This window comes from Brienomyrus brachyistius, chromosome 7, assembly GCF_023856365.1.
Source record: "Brienomyrus brachyistius isolate T26 chromosome 7, BBRACH_0.4, whole genome shotgun sequence".
Taxonomy (NCBI): Eukaryota; Metazoa; Chordata; class Actinopteri; order Osteoglossiformes; family Mormyridae; genus Brienomyrus; species Brienomyrus brachyistius.
The window spans coordinates 10314566-10314792 of NC_064539.1; positions in this window are offsets into that span (position 1 = coordinate 10314566).

Here is a 227-nt window from a genome sequence, read left to right on the forward strand (position 1 = left end):
AAATGTTTTCGGATTTCAGGTTTTCGATTTGCCAGGGATATGACGACCTCGCAAAAGTGCCCATTCAGTCACTTTACGGATCAGTTTATTCAATTTGCTGCATTTCGCATATATGACGTCGAGAAAGACAGAGAGAGGAGGGGCTTGAGCCGCAGTGTGGGCGGAGAAACCTGGTCGTGGCCAATCGATACGCGCTTCGCTTCGCTGACGTAAGCCCGTATTGTACG